The sequence below is a fragment of the Halichoeres trimaculatus genome, unplaced genomic scaffold (assembly GCF_033239565.1).
Source record: "Halichoeres trimaculatus isolate MK-OKI-2021-1 unplaced genomic scaffold, fHalTri1.1 fHalTri1_scaffold_22, whole genome shotgun sequence".
NCBI lineage: Eukaryota > Metazoa > Chordata > Actinopteri > Labriformes > Labridae > Halichoeres > Halichoeres trimaculatus.
This window is the reverse complement of record NW_027437200.1, coordinates 4,421,022-4,430,555: the sequence shown is the minus strand read 5'-3', so window position 1 is coordinate 4,430,555 and position 9,534 is coordinate 4,421,022. Positions and strand designations below refer to the sequence as shown.

The 9,534-nt window shown below is 42.9% G+C and overlaps 1 pseudogene; it reads right to left on the bottom strand.

The window, feature by feature from the left end:
* Positions 1-1,335: 1,335 nt before the first annotated feature.
* LOC141784458 (aquaporin-1 pseudogene) lies at positions 1,336-1,764 on the bottom strand (annotated as a pseudogene).
* Between the last annotated feature and the right edge of the window lie 7,770 nt (positions 1,765-9,534).

The following is a 9,534-nucleotide window of genomic DNA, read 5'->3' as shown; positions in this document are numbered from 1 at the left end:
CATCAGAGCAGTGTTAAATTTAACTCCCAGGGAGTTAAATTATGCCATTTCAAGTTAGCAGTGAACTGTCAGTGAGGAGGGAACTGCATTTACAGACTACCTTGTGTTACAGAAATTCTTGGATGACAGTGTGTGTCCTTTCATGTGTCTTCTGTAAATTGTTGAAGAGAAAAAATAGATTTTCTCAGTATCACTTCAATCTCTTTATTGGTGATTATCATAGTGGTACCAAAGGACAAACAATGTACACCAACTGAGTGTTAATTCAACACCATTGTGGTGTTATTTTGCATTGTGAGAGTTTACTGGGTGATACTGTTACAGTCTAAAACTTTTAACACTTGGAAAAGTGTTAATTTAAAACTTTTTTCAGTGGTTCCCATATAGTAGTTGCCTTTGTGTAAGTCATAGTCACCCAGTCTCCCCTACAAATACTGTTAATCAGGTTTGCCCAGATACTCTGAGAACCACCGCTCAGTGTAAAAAGGGGTTCAATGAAAACTCAGTGATCAAAGGAGGCACATGGTTGCCACGATGCAGGTCACCATGTCGACCACCTCGCGGGACAGATGTAATCTGTTCCTGCGTCATGAATAGGAGTGAAATGAAGGGACAGTTATATTTAAACACTCAAGTAGGCAAATAGATTTATCATGCTAGTGATCCACCTGCATTCCTGGTCTGTCACTGCCAAATAGCAGAGCCTGTGGTGATATATCCTCTCCTGGTATTTCCTCCGCCTCATTGCAATAATGTACTCCATCTATTTGGATCACGCTCAGAATAAAGATTAATCCAGAGATATATTGGCAATCACAGGTAAATCTGAATGTCTTACTGTTATTCAGCAAGCATTTTTTTTTTTCTTTTGAATTTCATAAGATAAGAGAAGCCGAATGTACTCCGTCTGGGATGATGTGCCCGTTTGTCGTTGGCTGAGAGATGTAAAGTCACTAGTTTGTATCACTGCTCCAGCTGATTTCAATTAAACGACTTTAATCCAACATCAGATGTGACGGGACAGTTAATATAGATAGAAATGTATATGCTGGTTCAGACAGTTACATTAAATAGTGATTGCTGTGATTGTTTACTGCATTAAAATGTGCCTGACACTCTGGAAACCTGCCTCTGAGGCTTTGTTGACATGTGTGCACATGTGCGCCTGTCACCAAATTACAGCTGAGGAGGGTGCACTCTGCTTTGCGCCAAGAATAGACCAGGTTGGAGCTGGCGAGCTTTCAGCGCACTTTTTTGGCTTTTTGGCACTTTTTTTTTTATTTATTTTTCCTTTGAACATAACCTGATCATTGTGTTTGAGTGGACAGATGCTTCTCAGGATGCTATGAAGTCAACAATGTCACATTTTCTATCAAGAGGGAACTGAAAAGTCATACTCACAGAGTTCAGCCCCAGTGAATTTACGGTACTTGAACGAGCTCCGAACATAGTGCAACTGGCCAGAGCACAGCCGAGTATCTGGGCAATGATGTACATGACAGCCTTGAACAAGCTGATCTGGCAGCTGGCGAGCATCCCAAAGGTGACCGCAGGGTTCAGGTGGGCTCCGCTGATGTGGCCTAAACTCTGAACCAGTGTGGCGATGGACAGTCCAAAGCCCAGGGCCACCTTCACCTCCTGGTCTGGGTTGGTGCTATTGGTGTTCCCAATCGCAGTGGCCAGGCTGAGGAAAATAAAGAGGGTGGTGCCGACCAGTTCTGCCAGGACAGCCCTCCAGAAGTCCTTGCTCTTGAACTCGCTCATGTTGGTGGGAGTCAGAGATGTCTGGCTGTGGGATTGTGCAGAGAAAAGTGTGTGTACTCACAAACAATGATAGGCTGCATATATATATGGCCCAGGCTGATAATGGTCAGTATTTTTGTTTCAATTTGGGGGTTTATACATTTCTAACTTTACTACAACTCTCTGATCTAATGCAGTCAAGAGAGTACAAGTCCAGGTCACCAAAGCCAGAGTCTAAGTAAAACATCAGGAATAAAGTCAGACTCAAACTGACTTTGACTCAAGTGTTACAACACTGACAGGGTGAGTGTTTTTTCTTTCTTTTTTCTTTTCTTTTTTTTTTTTTTTTTTTTTATTAAAGTTTCCTAACTCTTTGGCTGCCATTGATGTCTATATATGTCAATTATGTTTTTTTTTTTTTAACATGGTTCAGGGACAGTCTGAGAGATGGTCTGGCAGAGCTTCTCCATCAATTACAGGCTTGTAAATTGGTGTACTGACAAACTGACCCTGTAGGTGGCAGCGGTGCTCTCCTTGGACGTGAGCTCAGCAAAGATTTTGAGAAGAAGATGGGAGATGACAGGGAGACAATGGCTGTGTCCGAAATGGCATACTAACGTACTACATACTACATGGTCGTTGTGTATATACTGTATACTACATACTATAAGTATGATTAGAGTGCCAACCGTTTACACTGTAGTATACTACTCGGTTTCCCATGATGCATTTCAAAACCTCCGACGACAAAAATTGGAAGCACACATAAGTCTATGGAAGCACACCAGGCTATCAAATATCTCTGTTGATTTGCCACATTTGAAAGTTTTAAGAACATTTTAGGCGAGAAAGTCATCCCGTAGAATATCAAAATGCGGTCATTTGGGCCACAAAACGCACGGATACAAATTTAATTTCGACATTTCGGACATTCTGTTAAGCGCGCCAATATGCTATCGAAGAAACTTCCGGTCCGCTCCAAAACAAGAGCCCAATTTACAAAAGCGTTAAAGAACTTAAAGGAGATAAACGGGTGCTTTTATTTTGAAAACGGGAAGTTCGCTAGTGGATGATTTTTAGCTAACACCGGTCTCTAGACGAATTCATCTCTCGTCAAAAAATTACAAAATGTTTACCGCTCGCAGACACCGAAGACGATCCGTCCGTCGCCTCAGGCACTTTATTTCTTTGTACTTACGTTTAGGTTTCCCTGTGGAGCCAAGTCCATTTTAGTCGCTTCTCATCTTGTCATCTCATGAATACATTTATAAATACGGGGCTCGCAATGCATTATGGGGCGTGTCAGTACGACTAGTATGCCCACCTCCCATACTTAAAAATTTTACCGATATAGTATACATCCGGGTATTTCTCGCGCACACAATCTTTTCATACTATTTAATGTGAACGCACTACATACTATTTTTGACGTCACACTTAGTATGAGTAGTATGTTAGTATGCCATTTCGGACACAGCCAATGGGTGCATCTCAACGCTCCAAAGTTCCATCCTTCCTTCCTCCACTTGCGTCGTTCTCTTGCGTCTTAGTCCCTCCCACCAGAGATGCATGGGTGAGACGCAAGGAATTGAAGAGAGGAGAGAGGATTGAGGAGATTGTTTTTTAGAGCAATGGGACATCCTCTTTTTCGGAGCGTCACATGAAGCGACGTGTTTCAGTGATGACGGCATCAGCTGATCACCTCTGGATCATCTGTCAGTCAGCTCTAACAGCTGTTTGTGCGTCTGGGCATGTGCGCTGTAATAACTCTGATCAAACAGAAACAGTAACAGAGATTTGTCTGTTCCTTAAACCAGTTAAACACACACATTACCATGAAGAAAACCTGCTCTCTGTTTATTCTGTGTGCTGTTTAGGAGCTCACGGATCACTTTTCCGGTAAAATGCGTTATTGTTTGATTATTTATGAATTATTTATCCTTTATCTAGAGCCCATCTGATCGTGAACTCTGAAGCTTCAGAGTTCACGATCAGATTAGGTGAGTTATATTAATATATTAATATAACAAGCCCATAATATATTAATATATTAATATAACCCACCTTATTGTGTCTCAGGAAGATATTATTTATCAGTGAGTTTTCTATATTAATCCTCTGTTATATTGATTTGATGATGGTTGTGTTCAGTGTTTTGTGCTTCAAACTCACAGCAAACACTTTATTATCAGATTTATGATCAGTTTCTGAACGATCCTCTGTGCCTGTCCTCAGCTTGTCTTTTCTCTCATTAAACTCTGTTGTGTTTTTGTGAAGTTTCATGTGAAGTCTGAGCCGCTGCAGCGTCCAATCAGAGAGTGATTTTCTATAAGGAGGCGTGTCTGTCAGTGAAAAGACTTCCGCAAAGCCGGCTCTCGTGTCTCCTCGATCATAGCTCCTCCGATCAGTCTCCTCTCTCCTCTCAGCGCAATTATCGCTTTGGGACAGTCTTCAAAATGGTGACTGGGAAAGTACTTCTGGTGTCGTGGAGGAGATAGGACGGAGGAAGCACAAAGTTACCGCATTGAGACGCAGCCAATGGGCCCTCTTCAAATGGCCCCCTACACAGTCTCCCTACCCATTGCCCCTTCATTTGCACGTCCTCGCGGAGGGTCTGCCATATTATGGGCCATCCAAACCAATCCGCAGGGAGGGGTAGTGGGCTATAAAACCCTCCACAAGCGAGTCTGCATGGATGCCAACTTGCTGAACATACAAATGTAAGTTACATGCATGTGCCTGCACAAACACTGTTGAACTAACACAAATATTTAATGATTACCATGCAGATGTTCACAACTTTAGATGTACATGTCATATATTAAGGTCTGCCTTGCATTTGAACAGTTTGTGTTTATTTGAGTAAGTGTTTTATATCGACAGGGACTGTCACAAAAACAAAGGAATTCATACAAGCCACAGCGAAACATGAAAAGCTCTTCAATAAAAAAAGAAATGCATCCAAAGAAGTGTGGGGGTAAGTTTCTTTTGTCTGTTCTTTGTTTTATTTTTTCTTTTCTTTGTATATCTGTAGGCTCAGGCCTGCTGTGGATTGAATTTAATGAGGCTGCTACCTCATGCTGTTTCTCTTATCAAGCCTATAAATAGTGCGCTAGAGGTGGTGATAGGAAAAAGTTTGCTTCAGACAGAATAAAACTGAACTTTCCTCAAATTGCTTTGCAGGTTCATTATCAAGGAGCTCAAACTTGAGGGCTTGTCAGTGAAACAGGCGTCCAAGAAATGGGAGAATTTAAAGAAAAGTACAAGGTAGGCTGCATTTGATGTCTTTGTCACAAAATAAAGATCACTGTCTGCCACGCAGCAGTAAGATTTCTAATATTTCATCATTTGCCGTAAAGGAACTGAGAACACCTCCCACTGGGTCTGGATGGACCAGGGACAGGAAACCCCCGTAACATGGGTGTCATGGTCTGGTTTTTGGTTCATGTTTTCTAGGGTTTCTTGTGATTTTGCCCTCTTGTGTTTCTTTGTAATTCTGTTCCTGTCCTGTGTTTATGTGCCACCTGTGTTAATCTTAGTTATTCTTGTGGAATGTCTGTCTCTTGTTGTTGTCTTTAGTTCGTGCTTCTTGTGGTTTTGATTTGGTTCTTGTCATGTGCATGTCTTTTTGTGATCATTTCTAGTGTTTCAGTGTCTTTTATGTATTTAGCCTCTGTCTTGAGTTTCCCTGTCTTTGGTTTAGTTCTCTGTGTGTTTCCCTCCTTGTTGATTGCTCCTCATGTGTTTCACCTGTGTCTTGTTCTGCACCTGTGGTTGATTACCCTGTCTATATAGTCTCTGTGTTCCATGTGCTTTCTGTTGGTTTATTGTTTGCTGTCGCCTGTGTCTCATGTGTTCCCCGTGCCTGTTTGGCTTTTTCTCCAGTGAGTTTTCTTGTGTTTTTGGTTTTGTTTCTTATTGTTCAAGTTTTTTGGGTTAAGTTGGATTTTTGAGTTTAGTAAAATAAAGTTTCCTTTTATCTGCATTTGGGTCCTCCACCTCTTTTGTGTTTTCCCTCTGGTCCCACGACAATGGGCCTCCTACCTTGACATGCATGAGGCAGTGGGGTGTAGGCCAGGCATAACTCCTCCTGTTCTCATTGCTTCATGCATGTCCGATCCTACCATACTCTATGGTCCCTCTGGAGCTCATGCAAGTGACATGCAAACCCCATCAGATCCAGAGGCCCCCAAAAGTTCTCAACACCCTCACCTGAACACCACCAGCTACCCCCTCTCAAGAAAACTCGTGTAGATGTAGAAGACAGGATGCTTGCCTTTTTGGAGAAGGAGGCAGCCAAGGAAGATGAAAGGCACAAGGAAAACAAAGAACACACTGCCAAAATGTTATTATCATTTGAAAAGATGGTGGAAAAAATGTGATAGTTTATTTATTTATTTTTTTTCTGGTTTCATTTTTTTTAAGTTATTTGAATTATTTAATTTGGTTATGGCCAAATAAAAAGTCTGACCATTCCTTGAGTTTACTCAGTATCTCCAGACAAGAATCCCCTCATGGCGGTTATATCTAAATTAGCATCATGACCATTTTATTGAAACTATACTCGGATAGTAAAGTTGGGTGCCTTAAATGAAAAAGCAAACCCAGAGGACAGAGGTATCATCTTTTGGCCCAAATGGAAAGACCACAGTTAATAACTTAAATTCACAACAAGCTTTGAGAGATGTGTTGTGCCTGTGCTCTCAAGTGTCACTGAATTGCCAGCTTAATGTTTAATGTAGCAAATTAACACAGGACCGCAGGATCTGTCTTATGCCAATTCAAACATTTTTACTTTCACAAAAATAAAATTAGCACAGGTTGTGATATGGTCTATAGTTCAGTGTGGCAGCTTCAGGGGGGACCAAGATTAACATTGGTAATTTCATCGTCAAGGCACAGAGGGCAGCTACATGCGCCTTCTTGAATAAAATGATTCAGTAGGCCTGCCACAACAAAAAAGCATGGAAATTTCAGAGCAAACCACAGTATGGCTTTGAGACTATTTGGTCTTGTTTTTGGTTATTCTGAATTGACCAGTGACAATGTTTCCAAATGTAATGGAAATGGTTTGTGTCCCTACTGACATGCATGTTTGACAGGACAAAATTGCTTCATGGTCCCAGAAACATGTTTTACGGTAATAAGTGTAGAATTAAATGCATATGAAGAAGAAAAAAGTTTGTAAAGCCACACTTTTTCACTGGCAACTTAGAAATTGAAACAAGAATTACTTTATGTTCAGACAAATCATTTATAATCAACAACTCAAATTCAAAGAAAACACATAATATTTTTGTCACAAATAATCATGGTCAGCCGAATGATGTGGTAACTGGGCAGGTGCAGACAGGTGAGAAGCAATCCTGTCCCTTATCAGGGTTCCAGGTCTTTCCTGTCCACCAGCTCCAATGAAAGGGGGGGGCCTCTTGGGGTTGTTCGTCTTGTGGTAGGTCCTCCATCTCTTCAAGATCATCATGCATTGTCAGACAGAGATAGTTTTTGTAAGGTGCTCATCATGTGGTGGACTTGTGCACCAGGAAAACGGTCAATTTGTTCGTTTGTGTAGTTGTGTTCAGGGATCCTGGCCAAATTTGAGTCCCTCAGGATCAGGACAGGCTTCCTAACCACTACAGACCAGTTTTGGATTTTCTGAAGGACATTTGCATGGCGGGTGGGTCTCCCCGTGGGGGTGGACCCTACGGTTTCCAGGCCGAAAGGATCTGGGGAACCCAACCGACTAAGGTCCGTCGAGCCCCCGGCCTTGTGCCCCCCCGCCACTCAATCCTGTTCATCAGAAACCTCTGAGATGGTTTCCGAGGTCACCACAGCCACATTATAACGTACCAAGACATTTACCCGCTGTTCTGTGTGGTTCACCAAGTTGGTATCTGAAATAGGCTCACCCTCGAGCGTATCTGAAAACACATCCCCTCCTTCCAGTTCCTCCTCCTCCTCGCCACTCTCGTGCTCTTGGGTGGAGGGAGACGAGGTCAGAAGGTCAAAAGCAGGCTTAAACCAAGTCTGAACCTCCTCGAGGTGATGCTTGAGAGCTTGGCTGTAATCTCCCCACATACTCTGTGTATTCTTTTGTGGACTGTGCTCCTTGGTATCCCAAATGCTGAATTGACCACAGAGAGGGAAAGTCCATGGGCCAAATTATAAAGGCCAACCAACAAGAACCTCCATCTCCTGGCCCCAATCGTGGTCCCTTGGGGAAGAGATTAAACTCAGGAGGTAACCCACGGTGGCTCTTGTTACACGGGAGTCCCTCTCAAGACAGGCTTGCATTCAGCTGCATGTACAGCCCTCTGCCCTCCTTGGATAAAACAAAGTGAATTAATTATTAATTATTAAGCAGTAGTTATTAATATGTATTAAGCAGCTACAGGTGAGCCCAATCATCTGGCGCTGCAGTGGAGGCCAGGGCCCTGTTCTACGAAGCAAGTTCAGCCTAGCGAGATAGCCTTGGAGCTACCTCGCTGAACTGAGCCCGGTAGCCGGCGGTCTCGCTACACGGTTTTACGACGCTGGTTATCAACCTAATAAGTGGATCCAGCTAGGCAATGAGCGTGTGCACGCATATAAGGCGGAGCCCGCTGCATCTGACCAATCGCGAACATGGAGCAGTCTGGAGCGTCAGAGCAGGCCGGAGAGAGAAGGACCGCATACTTCACACAGGAGGAGCAGGAGGTGATCATGAGGAAGTATGACGAGGTGAAACATGTAATTAACGTTAAAAGCAACACCGTCGCCGCTGCTAAAGCACGGAAGGAGGGCTGGCAGAAAATTGCTGACAGTCTAAATGCGTAAGTGTAGTGAAAACAATAAATCTTTTGTGCCATTATCATCCTGAAATAGCACTGTTCACCATGCACTTTTACTGTAACATGCACCATACCTAATTTATTTCTTAGATGAATTTATTCATCTGTTCATTCCTATCGTGTTTACATTGTTGTGTGATATGTAGCCCACATGAGCCCTACATGAATTCCTGTCACAATTTTAATACGGGCGATAAAATATTGTCATGGAACAGAAGTGTTGGCATTGAAGATCTTATTAAGGCAATGAGAGTTCTTCATTCCCTTTAACTACCTGTAGAAAGTGTCATGTACTACCAACCCCTCCCTGGAAAACCGGTAACTTTCATAAAGGTGGTCATCCCAAAAAGAGAGTGAATCGGGCTCCGATGTCCACGGGATCCTCTAAGAACGGACGAGCCATTTTTTCGTGAGGGCTCATTGGTCAGTGGGCGCGGTTTTCATAGTACGCAAGTTCAATCTGGAACCTAACCTGCCCCGGAGCAGGTTAGCCGTTCAGCATACGTTGCCATGGAGACTCGCCTCGCTGAGGAGTGATCCCATGTCGTATAACAGGGAATCCGGAACCTATCCTCAAAGCTACCTCGCTAGGCAGTAATCCTGCTTCTTAGAACAGGGCCCAGGGCTGCACCTGTGGAGGTAAAGAGCAGAAGGAAAAACACACAAACATGCACCACACAGCCTATACGGCTGGGGCCGTAACACCTCTCCCCTTAAGAACAAACATAATGTTTGTTAAACAGAGGTTCAACTAGATTCAAATGTCAAACAGGCATACATAATCAACCACCATCAAAACCACAAGTGTACTGTCGAACACATTATTCACAGGAAGTAATAGTGCCAAACCCTTGGCTAAACTAACACATTACCATGTGAAAGAGCACTGTGCAAAGTGAGGAAGGAGAGACACATTCAAAGTGTTTTAGCTTGCTAACCTGTGATAAGATAGAATGGATGCATT